Source organism: Somniosus microcephalus, unplaced genomic scaffold (genome assembly GCF_052327205.1).
Source record: "Somniosus microcephalus isolate GS21.2 unplaced genomic scaffold, FLI_Smic_1.0 unresolved_chr1, whole genome shotgun sequence".
Classification (NCBI taxonomy): domain Eukaryota; kingdom Metazoa; phylum Chordata; class Chondrichthyes; order Squaliformes; family Somniosidae; genus Somniosus; species Somniosus microcephalus.
Window position 1 is genome coordinate 26,324,393 of NW_028225179.1, and position 20,019 is coordinate 26,344,411.

The 20,019-nt window shown below is 43.4% G+C and overlaps 18 non-coding genes across 18 annotated transcripts; 10 read left to right on the plus strand and 8 right to left on the minus strand.

Moving 5' to 3' along the window:
- Positions 1–454: 454 nt before the first annotated feature.
- Positions 455–536, plus strand: trnas-gcu (transfer RNA serine (anticodon GCU)). Its single transcript has one exon. It is a non-coding gene; the product is annotated as a tRNA-Ser (tRNA).
- Positions 537–2,052: 1,516 nt separating this feature from the next.
- trnas-gcu (transfer RNA serine (anticodon GCU)) lies at positions 2,053–2,134 on the plus strand. Its single transcript has one exon. It is a non-coding gene; the product is annotated as a tRNA-Ser (tRNA).
- Positions 2,135–3,053: 919 nt separating this feature from the next.
- On the minus strand, positions 3,054–3,141 carry trnap-ugg (transfer RNA proline (anticodon UGG)). Its single transcript is given in 2 exon segments — positions 3,054–3,089; positions 3,106–3,141. It is a non-coding gene; the product is annotated as a tRNA-Pro (tRNA).
- A 509-nt stretch (positions 3,142–3,650) lies between these two features.
- trnan-auu (transfer RNA asparagine (anticodon AUU)) lies at positions 3,651–3,733 on the plus strand. The gene has a single exon. It is a non-coding gene; the product is annotated as a tRNA-Asn (tRNA).
- A 919-nt stretch (positions 3,734–4,652) lies between these two features.
- trnap-ugg (transfer RNA proline (anticodon UGG)) lies at positions 4,653–4,740 on the minus strand. Its single transcript is given in 2 exon segments — positions 4,653–4,688; positions 4,705–4,740. It is a non-coding gene; the product is annotated as a tRNA-Pro (tRNA).
- A 509-nt stretch (positions 4,741–5,249) lies between these two features.
- On the plus strand, positions 5,250–5,332 carry trnas-acu (transfer RNA serine (anticodon ACU)). The gene has a single exon. It is a non-coding gene; the product is annotated as a tRNA-Ser (tRNA).
- Positions 5,333–6,251: 919 nt separating this feature from the next.
- trnap-ugg (transfer RNA proline (anticodon UGG)) lies at positions 6,252–6,339 on the minus strand. Its single transcript is given in 2 exon segments — positions 6,252–6,287; positions 6,304–6,339. It is a non-coding gene; the product is annotated as a tRNA-Pro (tRNA).
- Positions 6,340–7,836: 1,497 nt separating this feature from the next.
- Positions 7,837–7,924, minus strand: trnap-ugg (transfer RNA proline (anticodon UGG)). Its single transcript is given in 2 exon segments — positions 7,837–7,872; positions 7,889–7,924. It is a non-coding gene; the product is annotated as a tRNA-Pro (tRNA).
- Positions 7,925–8,433: 509 nt separating this feature from the next.
- On the plus strand, positions 8,434–8,516 carry trnas-acu (transfer RNA serine (anticodon ACU)). The gene has a single exon. It is a non-coding gene; the product is annotated as a tRNA-Ser (tRNA).
- Positions 8,517–9,435: 919 nt separating this feature from the next.
- On the minus strand, positions 9,436–9,523 carry trnap-ugg (transfer RNA proline (anticodon UGG)). The gene is given in 2 exon segments: positions 9,436–9,471; positions 9,488–9,523. It is a non-coding gene; the product is annotated as a tRNA-Pro (tRNA).
- Positions 9,524–10,032: 509 nt separating this feature from the next.
- On the plus strand, positions 10,033–10,115 carry trnan-auu (transfer RNA asparagine (anticodon AUU)). Its single transcript has one exon. It is a non-coding gene; the product is annotated as a tRNA-Asn (tRNA).
- Positions 10,116–11,034: 919 nt separating this feature from the next.
- trnap-ugg (transfer RNA proline (anticodon UGG)) lies at positions 11,035–11,122 on the minus strand. The gene is given in 2 exon segments: positions 11,035–11,070; positions 11,087–11,122. It is a non-coding gene; the product is annotated as a tRNA-Pro (tRNA).
- A 509-nt stretch (positions 11,123–11,631) lies between these two features.
- Positions 11,632–11,714, plus strand: trnas-acu (transfer RNA serine (anticodon ACU)). The gene has a single exon. It is a non-coding gene; the product is annotated as a tRNA-Ser (tRNA).
- A 919-nt stretch (positions 11,715–12,633) lies between these two features.
- On the minus strand, positions 12,634–12,721 carry trnap-ugg (transfer RNA proline (anticodon UGG)). Its single transcript is given in 2 exon segments — positions 12,634–12,669; positions 12,686–12,721. It is a non-coding gene; the product is annotated as a tRNA-Pro (tRNA).
- A 509-nt stretch (positions 12,722–13,230) lies between these two features.
- trnan-auu (transfer RNA asparagine (anticodon AUU)) lies at positions 13,231–13,313 on the plus strand. The gene has a single exon. It is a non-coding gene; the product is annotated as a tRNA-Asn (tRNA).
- Positions 13,314–14,232: 919 nt separating this feature from the next.
- On the minus strand, positions 14,233–14,320 carry trnap-ugg (transfer RNA proline (anticodon UGG)). Its single transcript is given in 2 exon segments — positions 14,233–14,268; positions 14,285–14,320. It is a non-coding gene; the product is annotated as a tRNA-Pro (tRNA).
- A 509-nt stretch (positions 14,321–14,829) lies between these two features.
- On the plus strand, positions 14,830–14,912 carry trnas-acu (transfer RNA serine (anticodon ACU)). Its single transcript has one exon. It is a non-coding gene; the product is annotated as a tRNA-Ser (tRNA).
- Positions 14,913–19,624: 4,712 nt separating this feature from the next.
- Positions 19,625–19,706, plus strand: trnas-gcu (transfer RNA serine (anticodon GCU)). The gene has a single exon. It is a non-coding gene; the product is annotated as a tRNA-Ser (tRNA).
- Positions 19,707–20,019: the final 313 nt, after the last annotated feature.

Consider the following 20,019-nt stretch of genomic DNA (forward strand, 5'->3'; position numbering starts at 1 on the left):
CACAGAGGTCCTGTTAATACAGTTGAAATATTTTTATCTTTTCCTCAATCCACTTCTTTTTTCGAACAGTTTCCTTGAACCTGCTCACAATTCGCCCCATAAAAAGAGATTCAGCGGCATCAGCGGCCGCATAGACTAATGGATTAGGCATCTGACTTCTGTTGCAAATTCTACAGTTATCAGAAGATTGAAGGTTCAAGTCCTACAAAGGTCTTTTAATTATCTGGGCGACACTTTTTATATTCTGAATCTGGCGTGAAACCGGCCATTTTTGACAGTCCCTCATCTGAAGTAACGGAAGGCCTGTTGCTTACATTGAGCTGATTGTACATTTTCAACATTGTAGATCTGTGTGCACGGGCAGGATAAGCGGTGAAGTTGAATTTCTTTCAGGGTAGTTCTAATTAGATGTAAAAAGCAAGAAATGGAATATCTGAAAGCAGTATATTGGTGAGACGAGGTGGCCGAGAGGTTAAGGCGATGGACTGCTAATCCATTGTGCTCTGCACGCGTGGGTTCGAATCCCATCCTCGTCGTTACTGTATTACACGTTTGATGCTGATGCACTTTCCAAGCATTTCACTGAATCTTACTTGAAATACAATTTCGTGAAAATTGCACTGGTGTTGCTGGTCTGTGCCCCTGCATTGCTCATATCTTGGTAAAATTAAAATATTCCAAGAAATTTCTCAACCCACCTTGAATGAAAGTGGAGATGAGATCGTGAATCGGAGATTGAGAACCCTCTCTTCCTTCTTCCTTCCTTTGAGATTGGCACCGAATGAAAAGACCAGAGGCAAATGATTAGGGAACAGGAACATAAATTTCTCCTTTGGAATTTCAAAAATATTTATCAAACTTAAAGACGAGATTTTCTGTTTTTGGGTCTTTGGTTGAGAGATAAATAATGCGCGAGAAATCCTCGTTCTTTTCAGCATTCTCTCATGGGATCTGAAGCCCCAGTTTAACATCTTACTAGAAGGACGGCACTGCCGACAGTGCAGCACTACCTCAGTACTGCCCTGGAGTGTCAGCCTGGATTATGCACTCAAGTCTCTGGAGTGAGGCTTGAGTATGCTGCCGCTGAGCCACGGCTGACACCTGAACTCAGTTCATTTGGCTGGAGTAAAATGACGGAGATAATGGGAAAAATGATAATGGAGTAAATTTTCAACTTGGTGTCCAAGATTAAACCGGGCATCGTTTTAGAAACAGCCCGATTTATGTTGCCATAGATTTCATAAGCTTTGAAAATCAGGCCTGTCGAAAATGGGCGGGGTCGCGGTCAGTTGCGAATCATTCTGGGTCTGTTTAAACCGCGAGTGCTCACAGCCCCGGATCATTCTGTGTCTGTTTGAAATGGCAGAGCTCACAATCTCGGATCATGCCGTTTTTTTAGAAGCAGAGCGATTTCAGCTTTGATGACCGAGTTGTTGAGTTTAACAAAATGTGCCAGGGCTCGTCCGGGATTTGAACCCGGGACCTCCCGCATTTTAATCGTGAAATGCCCAAAGCGAGAATCATACCCCTAGACCAACGAGCCGCCGATGTCATTTCCCATTTGCATTGAGTTTCACTGCGCTGGTGCGAATCCAGCTCGCAGAGGACCTGTTAATACAGTTGAAATATTTTTATCTTTTCCTCAATCCACTTCTTTTTTCGAGCAGTTTCCTTGAACCTGCTCACAATTCGCCCCATAAAAAGAGATTCAGCGGCATCAGCGGCCGCATAGACTAATGGATTAGGCATCTGACTTCTGTTGCAAATTCTTCAGTTATCAGAAGATTGAAGGTTCAAGTCCTACAAAGGTCTTTTAATTATCTGGGCGACACTTTTTATATTCTGAATCTGGCGTGAAACCGGCCATTTTTGACAGTCCCTCATCTGAAGTAACGGAAGGCCTGTTGCTTACATTGAGCTGATTGTACATTTTCAACATTGTAGATCTGTGTGCACGGGCAGGATAAGCGGTGAAGTTGAATTTCTTTCAGGGTAGTTCTAATTAGATGTAAAAAGCAAGAAATGGAATATCTGAAAGCAGGATATTGGTGAGACGAGGTGGCCGAGAGGTTAAGGCGATGGACTGCTAATCCATTGTGCTCTGCACGCGTGGGTTCGAATCCCATCCTCGTCGTTACAGTATTACACGTTTGATGCTGATGCACTTTCCAAGCATTTCACTGAATCTTATTTGAAATACAATTTCGTGAAAATTGCACTGGTGTTGCTGGTCTGTGCCCCTGCATTGCTCATATCTTGGTAAAATTAAAATATTCCAAGAAATTTCTCAACCCACCTTGAATGAAAGGGGAGATGAGATCGTGAATCGGAGATTGAGAACCCTCTCTTCCTTCTTCCTTCCTTTGAGATTGGCACCGAATGAAAAGACCAGAGGCAAATGATTAGGGAACAGGAACATCAATTTCTCCTTTGGAATTTCAAAAATATTTATCAAACTGAAAGACGAGATTTTCTGTTTTTGGGTCTTTGGTTGAGAGATAAATAATGCGCGAGAAATCCTCGTTCTTTTCAGCATTCTCTCATGGGATCTGAAGCCCCAGTTTAACATCTTACTAGAAGGACGGCACTGCCGACAGTGCAGCACTACCTCAGTACTGCCCTGGAGTGTCAGCCTGGATTATGCACTCAAGTCTCTGGAGTGAGGCTTGAGTATGCTGCCGCTGAACCACGGCTGACACCTAAACTCAGTTCATTTGGCTGGAGTAAAATGACGGAGATAATGGGAAAAATGATAATGGAGTGAATTTTCAACTTGGTGTCCAAGATTAAACCGGGCATCGTTTTAGAAACAGCCCGATTTATGTTGCCATAGATTTCATAAGCTTTGAAAATCAGGCCTGTCGATAATGGGCGGGGTCGCGGTCAGTTGCGAATCATTCTGGGTCTGTTTAAACCGCGAGTGCTCACAGCCCCGGATCATTCTGTGTCTGTTTGAAATGGCAGAGCTCACAATCTCGGATCATGCCGTTTTTTTAGAAGCAGAGCGATTTCAGCTTTGATGACCGAGTTGTTGAGTTTAACAAAATGTGCGAGGGCTCGTCCGGGATTTGAACCCGGGACCTCTCGCATTTTAATCGTGAAATGCCCAAAGCGAGAATCATACCCCTAGACCAACGAGCCGCCGATGTCATTTCCCATTTGCATTGAGTTTCACTGCGCTGGTGCGAATCCAGCTCACAGAGGACCTGTTAATACAGTTGAAATATTTTTATCTTTTCCTCAATCCACTTCTTTTTTCGAACAGTTTCCTTGAACCTGCTCACAATTCGCCCCATAAAAAGAGATTCAGCGGCATCAGCGGCCGCATAGACTAATGGATTAGGCATCTGACTTCTGTTGCAAATTCTACAGTTATCAGAAGATTGAAGGTTCAAGTCCTACAAAGGTCTTTTAATTATCTGGGCGACACTTTTTATATTCTGAATCTGGCGTGAAACCGGCCATTTTTGACAGTCCCTCATCTGAAGTAACGGAAGGCCTGTTGCTTACATTAAGCTGATTGTACATTTTCAACATTGTAGATCTGTGTGCACGGGCAGGATAAGCGGTGAAGTTGAATTTCTTTCAGGGTAGTTCTAATTAGATGTAAAAAGCAAGAAATGGAATATCTGAAAGCAGTATATTGGTGAGACGAGGTGGCCGAGAGGTTAAGGCGATGGATTATTAATCCATTGTGCTCTGCACGCGTGGTTTCGAATCCCATCCTTCGTCGTTACTGTATTACACGTTTGATGCTGGTGCACTTTCCAAGCATTTCACTGAATCTTACTTCAAATACAATTTCGTGAAAATTGCGCTGGTGTTGCTGGTCTGTGCCCCTGCATTGCTCATATCTTGGTAAAATTAAAATATTCCAAAAAATTTCTCAACCCACCTTGAATGAAAGTGGAGATGAGATCGTGAATCGGAGATTGAGAACCCTCTCTTCCTTCTTCCTTCCTTTGAGATTGGCACCGAATGAAAAGACCAGAGGCAAATGATTAGGGAACAGGAACATAAATTTCTCCTTTGGAATTTCAAAAATATTTATCAAACTTAAAGACGAGATTTTCTGTTTTTGGGTCTTTGGTTGAGAGATAAATAATGCGCGAGAAATCCTCGTTCTTTTCAGCATTCTCTCATGGGATCTGAAGCCCCAGTTTAACATCTTACTAGAAGGACGGCACTGCCGACAGTGCAGCACTACCTCAGTACTGCCCTGGAGTGTCAGCCTGGATTATGCACTCAAGTCTCTGGAGTGAGGCTTGAGTATGCTGCCGCTGAGCCACGGCTGACACCTAAACTCAATTCATTTGGCTGGAGTAAAATGACGGAGATAATGGGAAAAATGATAATGGAGTGAATTTTCAACTTGGTGTCCAAGATTAAACCGGGCATCGTTTTAGAAACAGCCCGATTTATGTTGCCATAGATTTCATAAGCTTTGAAAATCAGGCCTGTCGAAAATGGGCGGGGTCGCGGTCAGTTGCGAATCATTCTGGGTCTGTTTAAACCGCGAGTGCTCACAGCCCCGGATCATTCTGTGTCTGTTTGAAATGGCAGAGCTCACAATCTCGGATCATGCCGTTTTTTTAGAAGCAGAGCGATTTCAGCTTTGATGACCGAGTTGTTGAGTTTAACAAAATGTGCGAGGGCTCGTCCGGGATTTGAACCCGGGACCTCTCGCATTTTAATCGTGAAATGCCCAAAGCGAGAATCATACCCCTAGACCAACGAGCCGCCGATGTCATTTCCCATTTGCATTGAGTTTCACTGCGCTGGTGCGAATCCAGCTCACAGAGGACCTGTTAATACAGTTGAAATATTTTTATCTTTTCCTCAATCCACTTCTTTTTTCGAACAGTTTCCTTGAACCTGCTCACAATTCGCCCCATAAAAAGAGATTCAGCGGCATCAGCGGCCGCATAGACTAATGGATTAGGCATCTGACTTCTGTTGCAAATTCTACAGTTATCAGAAGATTGAAGGTTCAAGTCCTACAAAGGTCTTTTAATTATCTGGGCGACACTTTTTATATTCTGAATCTGGCGTGAAACCGGCCATTTTTGACAGTCCCTCATCTGAAGTAACGGAAGGCCTGTTGCTTACATTAAGCTGATTGTACATTTTCAACATTGTAGATCTGTGTGCACGGGCAGGATAAGCGGTGAAGTTGAATTTCTTTCAGGGTAGTTCTAATTAGATGTAAAAAGCAAGAAATGGAATATCTGAAAGCAGTATATTGGTGAGACGAGGTGGCCGAGAGGTTAAGGCGATGGACTACTAATCCATTGTGCTCTGCACGCGTGGTTTCGAATCCCATCCTTCGTCGTTACTGTATTACACGTTTGATGCTGATGCACTTTCCAAGCATTTCACTGAATCTTACTTGAAATACAATTTCGTGAAAATTGCGCTGGTGTTGCTGGTCTGTGCCCCTGCATTGCTCATATCTTGGTAAAATTAAAATATTCCAAGAAATTTCTCAACCCACCTTGAATGAAAGGGGAGATGAGATCGTGAATCGGAGATTGAGAACCCTCTCTTCCTTCTTCCTTCCTTTGAGATTGGCACCGAATGAAAAGACCAGAGGCAAATGATTAGGGAACAGGAACATCAATTTCTCCTTTGGAATTTCAAAAATATTTATCAAACTGAAAGACGAGATTTTCTGTTTTTGGGTCTTTGGTTGAGAGATAAATAATGCGCGAGAAATCCTCGTTCTTTTCAGCATTCTCTCATGGGATCTGAAGCCCCAGTTTAACATCTTACTAGAAGGACGGCACTGCCGACAGTGCAGCACTACCTCAGTACTGCCCTGGAGTGTCAGCCTGGATTATGCACTCAAGTCTCTGGAGTGAGGCTTGAGTATGCTGCCGCTGAACCACGGCTGACACCTAAACTCAGTTCATTTGGCTGGAGTAAAATGACGGAGATAATGGGAAAAATGATAATGGAGTGAATTTTCAACTTGGTGTCCAAGATTAAACCGGGCATCGTTTTAGAAACAGCCCGATTTATGTTGCCATAGATTTCATAAGCTTTGAAAATCAGGCCTGTCGATAATGGGCGGGGTCGCGGTCAGTTGCGAATCATTCTGGGTCTGTTTAAACCGCGAGTGCTCACAGCCCCGGATCATTCTGTGTCTGTTTGAAATGGCAGAGCTCACAATCTCGGATCATGCCGTTTTTTTAGAAGCAGAGCGATTTCAGCTTTGATGACCGAGTTGTTGAGTTTAACAAAATGTGCGAGGGCTCGTCCGGGATTTGAACCCGGGACCTCTCGCATTTTAATCGTGAAATGCCCAAAGCGAGAATCATACCCCTAGACCAACGAGCCGCCGATGTCATTTGCCATTTGCATTGAGTTTCACTGCGCTGGTGCGAATCCAGCTCACAGAGGACCTGTTAATACAGTTGAAATATTTTTATCTTTTCCTCAATCCACTTCTTTTTTCGAACAGTTTCCTTGAACCTGCTCACAATTCGCCCCATAAAAAGAGATTCAGCGGCATCAGCGGCCGCATAGACTAATGGATTAGGCATCTGACTTCTGTTGCAAATTCTACAGTTATCAGAAGATTGAAGGTTCAAGTCCTACAAAGGTCTTTTAATTATCTGGGCGACACTTTTTATATTCTGAATCTGGCGTGAAACCGGCCATTTTTGACAGTCCCTCATCTGAAGTAACGGAAGGCCTGTTGCTTACATTAAGCTGATTGTACATTTTCAACATTGTAGATCTGTGTGCACGGGCAGGATAAGCGGTGAAGTTGAATTTCTTTCAGGGTAGTTCTAATTAGATGTAAAAAGCAAGAAATGGAATATCTGAAAGCAGTATATTGGTGAGACGAGGTGGCCGAGAGGTTAAGGCGATGGACTGCTAATCCATTTTGCTCTGCACGCGTGGTTTCGAATCCCATCCTTCGTCGTTACTGTATTACACGTTTGATGCTGGTGCACTTTCCAAGCATTTCACTGAATCTTACTTGAAATACAATTTCGTGAAAATTGCGCTGGTGTTGCTGGTCTGTGCCCCTGCATTGCTCATATCTTGGTAAAATTAAAATATTCCAAAAAATTTCTCAACCCACCTTGAATGAAAGTGGAGATGAGATCGTGAATCGGAGATTGAGAACCCTCTCTTCCTTCTTCCTTCCTTTGAGATTGGCACCGAATGAAAAGACCAGAGGCAAATGATTAGGGAACAGGAACATGAATTTCAAAAATATTTATCAAACTTAAAGACGAGATTTTCTGTTTTTGGGTCTTTGGTTGAGAGATAAATAATGCGCGAGAAATCCTCGTTCTTTTCAGCATTCTCTCATGGGATCTGAAGCCCCAGTTTAACATCTTACTAGAAGGACGGCACTGCCGACAGTGCAGCACTACCTCAGTACTGCCCTGGAGTGTCAGCCTGGATTATGCACTCAAGTCTCTGGAGTGAGGCTTGAGTATGCTGCCGCTGAGCCACGGCTGACACCTAAACTCAATTCATTTGGCTGGAGTAAAATGACGGAGATAATGGGAAAAATGATAATGGAGTGAATTTTCAACTTGGTGTCCAAGATTAAACCGGGCATCGTTTTAGAAACAGCCCGATTTATGTTGCCATAGATTTCATAAGCTTTGAAAATCAGGCCTGTCGAAAATGGGCGGGGTCGCGGTCAGTTGCGAATCATTCTGGGTCTGTTTAAACCGCGAGTGCTCACAGCCCCGGATCATTCTGTGTCTGTTTGAAATGGCAGAGCTCACAATCTCGGATCATGCCGTTTTTTTAGAAGCAGAGCGATTTCAGCTTTGATGACCGAGTTGTTGAGTTTAACAAAATGTGCGAGGGCTCGTCCGGGATTTGAACCCGGGACCTCTCGCATTTTAATCGTGAAATGCCCAAAGCGAGAATCATACCCCTAGACCAACGAGCCGCCGATGTCATTTCCCATTTGCATTGAGTTTCACTGCGCTGGTGCGAATCCAGCTCACAGAGGACCTGTTAATACAGTTGAAATATTTTTATCTTTTCCTCAATCCACTTCTTTTTTCGAACAGTTTCCTTGAACCTGCTCACAATTCGCCCCATAAAAAGAGATTCAGCGGCATCAGCGGCCGCATAGACTAATGGATTAGGCATCTGACTTCTGTTGCAAATTCTACAGTTATCAGAAGATTGAAGGTTCAAGTCCTACAAAGGTCTTTTAATTATCTGGGCGACACTTTTTATATTCTGAATCTGGCGTGAAACCGGCCATTTTTGACAGTCCCTCATCTGAAGTAACGGAAGGCCTGTTGCTTACATTAAGCTGATTGTACATTTTCAACATTGTAGATCTGTGTGCACGGGCAGGATAAGCGGTGAAGTTGAATTTCTTTCAGGGTAGTTCTAATTAAATGTAAAAAGCAAGAAATGGAATATCTGAAAGCAGTATATTGGTGAGACGAGGTGGCCGAGAGGTTAAGGCGATGGACTACTAATCCATTGTGCTCTGCACGCGTGGTTTCGAATCCCATCCTTCGTCGTTACTGTATTACACGTTTGATGCTGATGCACTTTCCAAGCATTTCACTGAATCTTACTTGAAATACAATTTCGTGAAAATTGCGCTGGTGTTGCTGGTCTGTGCCCCTGCATTGCTCATATCTTGGTAAAATTAAAATATTCCAAGAAATTTCTCAACCCACCTTGAATGAAAGGGGAGATGAGATCGTGAATCGGAGATTGAGAACCCTCTCTTCCTTCTTCCTTCCTTTGAGATTGGCACCGAATGAAAAGACCAGAGGCAAATGATTAGGGAACAGGAACATCAATTTCTCCTTTGGAATTTCAAAAATATTTATCAAACTGAAAGACGAGATTTTCTGTTTTTGGGTCTTTGGTTGAGAGATAAATAATGCGCGAGAAATCCTCGTTCTTTTCAGCATTCTCTCATGGGATCTGAAGCCCCAGTTTAACATCTTACTAGAAGGACGGCACTGCCGACAGTGCAGCACTACCTCAGTACTGCCCTGGAGTGTCAGCCTGGATTATGCACTCAAGTCTCTGGAGTGAGGCTTGAGTATGCTGCCGCTGAGCCACGGCTGACACCTAAACTCAGTTCATTTGGCTGGAGTAAAATGACGGAGATAATGGGAAAAATGATAATGGAGTGAATTTTCAACTTGGTGTCCAAGATTAAACCGGGCATCGTTTTAGAAACAGCCCGATTTATGTTGCCATAGATTTCATAAGCTTTGAAAATCAGGCCTGTCGATAATGGGCGGGGTCGCGGTCAGTTGCGAATCATTCTGGGTCTGTTTAAACCGCGAGTGCTCACAGCCCCGGATCATTCTGTGTCTGTTTGAAATGGCAGAGCTCACAATCTCGGATCATGCCGTTTTTTTAGAAGCAGAGCGATTTCAGCTTTGATGACCGAGTTGTTGAGTTTAACAAAATGCGCGAGGGCTCGTCCGGGATTTGAACCCGGGACCTCTCGCATTTTAATCGTGAAATGCCCAAAGCGAGAATCATACCCCTAGACCAACGAGCCGCCGATGTCATTTCCCATTTGCATTGAGTTTCACTGCGCTGGTGCGAATCCAGCTCACAGAGGACCTGTTAATACAGTTGAAATATTTTTATCTTTTCCTCAATCCACTTCTTTTTTCGAACAGTTTCCTTGAACCTGCTCACAATTCGCCCCATAAAAAGAGATTCAGCGGCATCAGCGGCCGCATAGACTAATGGATTAGGCATCTGACTTCTGTTGCAAATTCTACAGTTATCAGAAGATTGAAGGTTCAAGTCCTACAAAGGTCTTTTAATTATCTGGGCGACACTTTTTATATTCTGAATCTGGCGTGAAACCGGCCATTTTTGACAGTCCCTCATCTGAAGTAACGGAAGGCCTGTTGCTTACATTAAGCTGATTGTACATTTTCAACATTGTAGATCTGTGTGCACGGGCAGGATAAGCGGTGAAGTTGAATTTCTTTCAGGGTAGTTCTAATTAGATGTAAAAAGCAAGAAATGGAATATCTGAAAGCAGTATATTGGTGAGACGAGGTGGCCGAGAGGTTAAGGCGATGGATTATTAATCCATTGTGCTCTGCACGCGTGGTTTCGAATCCCATCCTTCGTCGTTACTGTATTACACGTTTGATGCTGGTGCACTTTCCAAGCATTTCACTGAATCTTACTTGAAATACAATTTCGTGAAAATTGCGCTGGTGTTGCTGGTCTGTGCCCCTGCATTGCTCATATCTTGGTAAAATTAAAATATTCCAAAAAATTTCTCAACCCACCTTGAATGAAAGTGGAGATGAGATCGTGAATCGGAGATTGAGAACCCTCTCTTCCTTCTTCCTTCCTTTGAGATTGGCACCGAATGAAAAGACCAGAGGCAAATGATTAGGGAACAGGAACATAAATTTCTCCTTTGGAATTTCAAAAATATTTATCAAACTTAAAGACGAGATTTTCTGTTTTTGGGTCTTTGGTTGAGAGATAAATAATGCGCGAGAAATCCTCGTTCTTTTCAGCATTCTCTCATGGGATCTGAAGCCCCAGTTTAACATCTTACTAGAAGGACGGCACTGCCGACAGTGCAGCACTACCTCAGTACTGCCCTGGAGTGTCAGCCTGGATTATGCACTCAAGTCTCTGGAGTGAGGCTTGAGTATGCTGCCGCTGAGCCACGGCTGACACCTAAACTCAATTCATTTGGCTGGAGTAAAATGACGGAGATAATGGGAAAAATGATAATGGAGTGAATTTTCAACTTGGTGTCCAAGATTAAACCGGGCATCGTTTTAGAAACAGCCCGATTTATGTTGCCATAGATTTCATAAGCTTTGAAAATCAGGCCTGTCTATAATGGGCGGGGTCGCGGTCAGTTGCGAATCATTCTGGGTCTGTTTAAACCGCGAGTGCTCACAGCCCCGGATCATTCTGTGTCTGTTTGAAATGGCAGAGCTCACAATCTCGGATCATGCCGTTTTTTTAGAAGCAGAGCGATTTCAGCTTTGATGACCGAGTTGTTGAGTTTAACAAAATGTGCGAGGGCTCGTCCGGGATTTGAACCCGGGACCTCTCGCATTTTAATCGTGAAATGCCCAAAGCGAGAATCATACCCCTAGACCAACGAGCCGCCGATGTCATTTCCCATTTGCATTGAGTTTCACTGCGCTGGTGCGAATCCAGCTCACAGAGGACCTGTTAATACAGTTGAAATATTTTTATCTTTTCCTCAATCCACTTCTTTTTTCGAACAGTTTCCTTGAACCTGCTCACAATTCGCCCCATAAAAAGAGATTCAGCGGCATCAGCGGCCGCATAGACTAATGGATTAGGCATCTGACTTCTGTTGCAAATTCTACAGTTATCAGAAGATTGAAGGTTCAAGTCCTACAAAGGTCTTTTAATTATCTGGGCGACACTTTTTATATTCTGAATCTGGCGTGAAACCGGCCATTTTTGACAGTCCCTCATCTGAAGTAACGGAAGGCCTGTTGCTTACATTAAGCTGATTGTACATTTTCAACATTGTAGATCTGTGTGCACGGGCAGGATAAGCGGTGAAGTTGAATTTCTTTCAGGGTAGTTCTAATTAGATGTAAAAAGCAAGAAATGGAATATCTTAAAGCAGTATATTGGTGAGACGAGGTGGCCGAGAGGTTAAGGCGATGGACTACTAATCCATTGTGCTCTGCACGCGTGGTTTCGAATCCCATCCTTCGTCGTTACTGTATTACACGTTTGATGCTGATGCACTTTCCAAGCATTTCACTGAATCTTACTTGAAATACAATTTCGTGAAAATTGCGCTGGTGTTGCTGGTCTGTGCCCCTGCATTGCTCATATCTTGGTAAAATTAAAATATTCCAAGAAATTTCTCAACCCACCTTGAATGAAAGGGGAGATGAGATCGTGAATCGGAGATTGAGAACCCTCTCTTCCTTCTTCCTTCCTTTGAGATTGGCACCGAATGAAAAGACCAGAGGCAAATGATTAGGGAACAGGAACATCAATTTCTCCTTTGGAATTTCAAAAATATTTATCAAACTGAAAGACGAGATTTTCTGTTTTTGGGTCTTTGGTTGAGAGATAAATAATGCGCGAGAAATCCTCGTTCTTTTCAGCATTCTCTCATGGGATCTGAAGCCCCAGTTTAACATCTTACTAGAAGGACGGCACTGCCGACAGTGCAGCACTACCTCAGTACTGCCCTGGAGTGTCAGCCTGGATTATGCACTCAAGTCTCTGGAGTGAGGCTTGAGTATGCTGCCGCTGAACCACGGCTGACACCTAAACTCAGTTCATTTGGCTGGAGTAAAATGACGGAGATAATGGGAAAAATGATAATGGAGTGAATTTTCAACTTGGTGTCCAAGATTAAACCGGGCATCGTTTTAGAAACAGCCCGATTTATGTTGCCATAGATTTCATAAGCTTTGAAAATCAGGCCTGTCGATAATGGGCGGGGTCGCGGTCAGTTGCGAATCATTCTGGGTCTGTTTAAACCGCGAGTGCTCACAGCCCCGGATCATTCTGTGTCTGTTTGAAATGGCAGAGCTCACAATCTCGGATCATGCCGTTTTTTTAGAAGCAGAGCGATTTCAGCTTTGATGACCGAGTTGTTGAGTTTAACAAAATGTGCGAGGGCTCGTCCGGGATTTGAACCCGGGACCTCTCGCATTTTAATCGTGAAATGCCCAAAGCGAGAATCATACCCCTAGACCAACGAGCCGCCGATGTCATTTCCCATTTGCATTGAGTTTCACTGCGCTGGTGCGAATCCAGCTCACAGAGGACCTGTTAATACAGTTGAAATATTTTTATCTTTTCCTCAATCCACTTCTTTATTCGAACAGTTTCCTTGAACCTGCTCACAATTCGCCCCATAAAAAGAGATTCAGCGGCATCAGCGGCCGCATAGACTAATGGATTAGGCATCTGACTTCTGTTGCAAATTCTACAGTTATCAGAAGATTGAAGGTTCAAGTCCTACAAAGGTCTTTTAATTATCTGGGCGACACTTTTTATATTCTGAATCTGGCGTGAAACCGGCCATTTTTGACAGTCCCTCATCTGAAGTAACGGAAGGCCTGTTGCTTACATTAAGCTGATTGTACATTTTCAACATTGTAGATCTGTGTGCACGGGCAGGATAAGCGGTGAAGTTGAATTTCTTTCAGGGTAGTTCTAATTAGATGTAAAAAGCAAGAAATGGAATATCTGAAAGCAGTATATTGGTGAGACGAGGTGGCCGAGAGGTTAAGGCGATGGATTATTAATCCATTGTGCTCTGCACGCGTGGTTTCGAATCCCATCCTTCGTCGTTACTGTATTACACGTTTGATGCTGGTGCACTTTCCAAGCATTTCACTGAATCTTACTTGAAATACAATTTCGTGAAAATTGCGCTGGTGTTGCTGGTCTGTGCCCCTGCATTGCTCATATCTTGGTAAAATTAAAATATTCCAAAAAATTTCTCAACCCACCTTGAATGAAAGTGGAGATGAGATCGTGAATCGGAGATTGAGAACCCTCTCTTCCTTCTTCCTTCCTTTGAGATTGGCACCGAATGAAAAGACCAGAGGCAAATGATTAGGGAACAGGAACATAAATTTCTCCTTTGGAATTTCAAAAATATTTATCAAACTTAAAGACGAGATTTTCTGTTTTTGGGTCTTTGGTTGAGAGATAAATAATGCGCGAGAAATCCTCGTTCTTTTCAGCATTCTCTCATGGGATCTGAAGCCCCAGTTTAACATCTTACTAGAAGGACGGCACTGCCGACAGTGCAGCACTACCTCAGTACTGCCCTGGAGTGTCAGCCTGGATTATGCACTCAAGTCTCTGGAGTGAGGCTTGAGTATGCTGCCGCTGAGCCACGGCTGACACCTAAACTCAATTCATTTGGCTGGAGTAAAATGACGGAGATAATGGGAAAAATGATAATGGAGTGAATTTTCAACTTGGTGTCCAAGATTAAACCGGGCATCGTTTTAGAAACAGCCCGATTTATGTTGCCATAGATTTCATAAGCTTTGAAAATCAGACCTGTCGAAAATGGGCGGGGTCGCGGTCAGTTGCGAATCATTCTGGGTCTGTTTAAACCGCGAGTGCTCACAGCCCCGGATCATTCTGTGTCTGTTTGAAATGGCAGAGCTCACAATCTCGGATCATGCCGTTTTTTTAGAAGCAGAGCGATTTCAGCTTTGATGACCGAGTTGTTGAGTTTAACAAAATGTGCGAGGGCTCGTCCGGGATTTGAACCCGGGACCTCTCGCATTTTAATCGTGAAATGCCCAAAGCGAGAATCATACCCCTAGACCAACGAGCCGCCGATGTCATTTCCCATTTGCATTGAGTTTCACTGCGCTGGTGCGAATCCAGCTCACAGAGGACCTGTTAATACAGTTGAAATATTTTTATCTTTTCCTCAATCCACTTCTTTTTTCGAACAGTTTCCTTGAACCTGCTCACAATTCGCCCCATAAAAAGAGATTCAGCGGCATCAGCGGCCGCATAGACTAATGGATTAGGCATCTGACTTCTGTTGCAAATTCTACAGTTATCAGAAGATTGAAGGTTCAAGTCCTACAAAGGTCTTTTAATTATCTGGGCGACACTTTTTATATTCTGAATCTGGCGTGAAACCGGCCATTTTTGACAGTCCCTCATCTGAAGTAACGGAAGGCCTGTTGCTTACATTAAGCTGATTGTACATTTTCAACATTGTAGATCTGTGTGCACGGGCAGGATAAGCGGTGAAGTTGAATTTCTTTCAGGGTAGTTCTAATTAGATGTAAAAAGCAAGAAATGGAATATCTGAAAGCAGTATATTGGTGAGACGAGGTGGCCGAGAGGTTAAGGCGATGGACTACTAATCCATTGTGCTCTGCACGCGTGGTTTCGAATCCCATCCTTCGTCGTTACTGTATTACACGTTTGATGCTGATGCACTTTCCAAGCATTTCACTGAATCTTACTTGAAATACAATTTCGTGAAAATTGCGCTGGTGTTGCTGGTCTGTGCCCCTGCATTGCTCATATCTTGGTAAAATTAAAATCTTCCAAAAAATTTCTCAACCCACCTTGAATGAAAGTGGAGATGAGATCGTGAATCGGAGATTGAGAACCCTCTCTTCCTTCTTCCTTCCTTTGAGATTGGCACCGAATGAAAAGACCAGAGGCAAATGATTAGGGAACAGGAACATAAATTTCTCCTTTGGAATTTCAAAAATATTTATCAAACTTAAAGACGAGATTTTCTGTTTTTGGGTCTTTGGTTGAGAGATAAATAATGCGCGAGAAATCCTCGTTCTTTTCAGCATTCTCTCATGGGATCTGAAGCCCCAGTTTAACATCTTACTAGAAGGACGGCACTGCCGACAGTGCAGCACTACCTCAGTACTGCCCTGGAGTGTCAGCCTGGATTATGCACTCAAGTCTCTGGAGTGAGGCTTGAGTATGCTGCCGCTGAGCCACGGCTGACACCTAAACTCAGTTCATTTGGCTGGAGTAAAATGACGGAGATAATGGGAAAAATGATAATGGAGTAAATTTTCAACTTGGTGTCCAAGATTAAACCGGGCATCGTTTTAGAAACAGCCCGATTTATGTTGCCATAGATTTCATAAGCTTTGAAAATCAGGCCTGTCGAAAATGGGCGGGGTCGCGGTCAGTTGCGAATCATTCTGGGTCTGTTTAAACCGCGAGTGCTCACAGCCCCGGATCATTCTGTGTCTGTTTGAAATGGCAGAGCTCACAATCTCGGATCATGCCGTTTTTTTAGAAGCAGAGCGATTTCAGCTTTGATGACCGAGTTGTTGAGTTTAACAAAATGTGCCAGGGCTCGTCCGGGATTTGAACCCGGGACCTCTCGCATTTTAATCGTGAAATGCCCAAAGCGAGAATCATACCCCTGAACCAACGAGCCGCCGATGTCATTTCCCATTTGCATTGAGTTTCACTGCGCTGGTGCGAATCCAGCTCACAGAGGACCTGTTAATACAGTTGAAATATTTTTATCTTTTCCTCAATCCACTTCTTTTTTCGAACAGTTTCCTTGAACCTGCTCACAATTCGCCCCATAAAAAGAGATTCAGCGGCATCAGCGGCCGCATAGACTAATGGATTAGGCATCTGACTTCTGTTGCAAATTCTTCAGTTATCAGAAGATTGAAGGTTCAAGTCCTACAAAGGTCTTTTAATTATCTGGGCGACACTTTTTATATTCTGAATCTGGCGTGAAACCGGCCATTTTTGACAGTCCCTCATCTGAAGTAACGGAAGGCCTGTTGCTTACATTAAGCTGATTGTACATTTTCAACATTGTAGATCTGTGTGCACGGGCAGGATAAGCGGTGAAGTTGAATTTCTTTCAGGGTAGTTCTAATTAGATGTAAAAAGCAAGAAATTGAATATCTGAAAGCAGTATATTGGTGAGACGAGGTGGCCGAGAGGTTAAGGCGATGGACTGCTAATCCATTTTGCTCTGCACGCGTGGTTTCGAATCCCATCCTCGTCGTTACTGTATTACACGTTTGATGCTGATGCACTTTCCAAGCATTTCACTGAATCTTACTTGAAATACAATTTCGTGAAAATTGCACTGGTGTTGCTGGTCTGTGCCCCTGCATTGCTCATATCTTGGTAAAATTAAAATATTCCAAGAAATTTCTCAACCCACCTTGAATGAAAGTGGAGATGAGATCGTGAATCGGAGATTGAGAACCCTCTCTTCCTTCTTCCTTCCTTTGAGATTGGCACCGAATGAAAAGACCAGAGGCAAATGATTAGGGAACAGGAACATAAATTTCTCCTTTGGAATTTCAAAAATATTTATCAAACTTAAAGACGAGATTTTCTGTTTTTGGGTCTTTGGTTGAGAGATAAATAATGCGCGAGAAATCCTCGTTCTTTTCAGCATTCTCTCATGGGATCTGAAGCCCCAGTTTAACATCTTACTAGAAGGACGGCACTGCCGACAGTGCAGCACTACCTCAGTACTGCCCTGGAGTGTCAGCCTGGATTATGCACTCAAGTCTCTGGAGTGAGGCTTGAGTATGCTGCCGCTGAGCCACGGCTGACACCTGAACTCAGTTCATTTGGCTGGAGTAAAATGACGGAGATAATGGGAAAAATGATAATGGAGTAAATTTTCAACTTGGTGTCCAAGATTAAACCGGGCATCGTTTTAGAAACAGCCCGATTTATGTTGCCATAGATTTCATAAGCTTTGAAAATCAGGCCTGTCGAAAATGGGCGGGGTCGCGGTCAGTTGCGAATCATTCTGGGTCTGTTTAAACCGCGAGTGCTCACAGCCCCGGATCATTCTGTGTCTGTTTGAAATGGCAGAGCTCACAATCTCGGATCATGCCGTTTTTTTAGAAGCAGAGCGATTTCAGCTTTGATGACCGAGTTGTTGAGTTTAACAAAATGTGCCAGGGCTCGTCCGGGATTTGAACCCGGGACCTCTCGCATTTTAATCGTGAAATGCCCAAAGCGAGAATCATACCCCTGAACCAACGAGCCGCCGATGTCATTTCCCATTTGCATTGAGTTTCACTGCGCTGGTGCGAATCCAGCTCACAGAGGACCTGTTAATACAGTTGAAATATTTTTATCTTTTCCTCAATCCACTTCTTTTTTCGAACAGTTTCCTTGAACCTGCTCACAATTCGCCCCATAAAAAGAGATTCAGCGGCATCAGCGGCCGCATAGACTAATGGATTAGGCATCTGACTTCTGTTGCAAATTCTTCAGTTATCAGAAGATTGAAGGTTCAAGTCCTACAAAGGTCTTTTAATTATCTGGGCGACACTTTTTATATTCTGAATCTGGCGTGAAACCGGCCATTTTTGACAGTCCCTCATCTGAAGTAACGGAAGGCCTGTTGCTTACATTAAGCTGATTGTACATTTTCAACATTGTAGATCTGTGTGCACGGGCAGGATAAGCGGTGAAGTTGAATTTCTTTCAGGGTAGTTCTAATTAGATGTAAAAAGCAAGAAATTGAATATCTGAAAACAATATATTGGTGAGACGAGGTGGCCGAGAGGTTAAGGCGATGGACTGCTAATCCATTTTGCTCTGCACGCGTGGTTTCGAATCCCATCCTCGTCGTTACTGTATTACACGTTTGATGCTGATGCACTTTCCAAGCATTTCACTGAATCTTACCTGAAATACAATTTCGTGAAAATTGCACTGGTGTTGCTGGTCTGTGCCCCTGCATTGCTCATATCTTGGTAAAATTAAAATCTTCCAAAAAATGTCTCAACCCACCTTGAATGAAAGTGGAGATGAGATCGTGAATCGGAGATTGAGAACCCTCTCTTCCTTCTTCCTTCCTTTGAGATTGGCACCGAATGAAAAGACCAGAGGCAAATGATTAGAGAACAGGAACATAAATTTCTCCTTTGGAATTTCAAAAATATTTATCAAACTTAAAGACGAGATTTTCTGTTTTTGGGTCTTTGGTTGAGAGATAAATAATGCGCGAGAAATCCTCGTTCTTTTCAGCATTCTCTCATGGGATCTGAAGCCCCAGTTTAACATCTTACTAGAAGGACGGCACTGCCGACAGTGCAGCACTACCTCAGTACTGCCCTGGAGTGTCAGCCTGGATTATGCACTCAAGTCTCTGGAGTGAGGCTTGAGTATGCTGCCGCTGAGCCACGGCTGACACCTAAACTCAGTTCATTTGGCTGGAGTAAAATGACGGAGATAATGGGAAAAATGATAATGGAGTAAATTTTCAACTTGGTGTCCAAGATTAAACCGGGCATCGTTTTAGAAACAGCCCGATTTATGTTGCCATAGATTTCATAAGCTTTGAAAACCAGGCCTGTCGAAAATGGGCGGGGTCGCGGTCAGTTGCGAATCATTCTGGGTCTGTTTAAACCGCGAGTGCTCACAGCCCCGGATCATTCTGTGTCTGTTTGAAATGGCAGAGCTCACAATCTCGGATCATGCCGTTTTTTTAGAAGCAGAGCGATTTCAGCTTTGATGACCGAGTTGTTGAGTTTAACAAAATGTGCCAGGGCTCGTCCGGGATTTGAACCCGGGACCTCTCGCATTTTAATCGTGAAATGCCCAAAGCGAGAATCATACCCCTAGACCAACGAACCGCCGATGTCATTTCCCATTTGCATTGAGTTTCACTGCGCTGGTGCGAATCCAGCTCACAGAGGACCTGTTAATACAGTTGAAATATTTTTATCTTTTCCTCAATCCACTTCTTTTTTCGAACAGTTTCCTTGAACCTGCTCACAATTCGCCCCATAAAAAGAGATTCAGCGGCATCAGCGGCCGCATAGACTAATGGATTAGGCATCTGACTTCTGTTGCAAATTCTACAGTTATCAGAAGATTGAAGGTTCAAGTCCTACAAAGGTCTTTTAATTATCTGGGCGACACTTTTTATATTCTGAATCTGGCGTGAAACCGGCCATTTTTGACAGTCCCTCATCTGAAGTAACGGAAGGCCTGTTGCTTACATTGAGCTGATTGTACATTTTCAACATTGTAGATCTGTGTGCACGGGCAGGATAAGCGGTGAAGTTGAATTTCTTTCAGGGTAGTTCTAATTAGATGTAAAAAGCAAGAAATGGAATATCTGAAAGCAGTATATTGGTGAGACGAGGTGGCCGAGAGGTTAAGGCGATGGACTGCTAATCCATTGTGCTCTGCACGCGTGGGTTCGAATCCCATCCTCGTCGTTACTGTATTACACGTTTGATGCTGATGCACTTTCCAAGCATTTCACTGAATCTTACTTGAAATACAATTTCGTGAAAATTGCACTGGTGTTGCTGGTCTGTGCCCCTGCATTGCTCATATCTTGGTAAAATTAAAATATTCCAAGAAATTTCTCAACCCACCTTGAATGAAAGTGGAGATGAGATCGTGAATCGGAGATTGAGAACCCTCTCTTCCTTCTTCCTTCCTTTGAGATTGGCACCGAATGAAAAGACCAGAGGCAAATGATTAGGGAACAGGAACATAAATTTCTCCTTTGGAATTTCAAAAATA